This window comes from Aptenodytes forsteri, unplaced genomic scaffold (assembly GCF_000699145.1).
Source record: "Aptenodytes forsteri isolate BGI_AS27 unplaced genomic scaffold, ASM69914v1 Scaffold239, whole genome shotgun sequence".
NCBI classification, from domain to species: Eukaryota; Metazoa; Chordata; class Aves; order Sphenisciformes; family Spheniscidae; genus Aptenodytes; species Aptenodytes forsteri.
Window position 1 is genome coordinate 234697 of NW_008794743.1, and position 730 is coordinate 235426.

Here is a 730-nt window from a genome sequence, read left to right on the forward strand (position 1 = left end):
GGCCCCCGCCGCCGAGACCCGTGCCGGTGCCGGCCCCGTCCCGTCCCGTCCCGTCCCGCCTCGCCTCGCCGGGAGATGAAATGTGCCCAAGGCCTCTCCGCGCTGTGGGCTCCGCTCCGACTCCACGTTCTTCGCTAAGGTGTGGCCCTGACCAGATGTTGGGTGCCTCGAGCGGCAGTTCCCGCCCTGGGTGTGCAGAGGTGGCTCGGCGGGGCTCTGCCGGGAGGCTCGTCCCTGAAGGGGTGTGGGACCGTGTGTGAGAGGGCTGAGGTCCCCCGTGGAGGTTGCTGCCTTTATTAGCTTCTCTCCTCTCCTGGGCTTCCAGTTTCCCTGGCTCACATCCCACCTATTAACATGTGGGCAGAGCCACAAAACCTTTTTTCTGATGATCAGGCTTCCCAGTGTGGTAAAATGTGGAATTCAAATATTCTGAGGACCTGTAGGTCTAGGTGATGATAACTCATTTGCTTTTGGTGTTATAAGAAAAGGTGACCCCCTTCACAGCTCTACAGATGGAGAAACAAAGAGGGAAGTGAGGATTGTGGCATGAAGCAATCGAAGCGTTCACAGTACCTAGTCCTGTAACTAAAACTCTGGGCACTATACATAAATACATAAAAATACTGAGATGATTCAGAATGATGTCCAAACCCACCAACAAAGGAGTCTCTCTAGCTTGCCTGCAGATCAGTTTCAAGAACACTTCGATTTTAATTCTACCCTTTTTTGG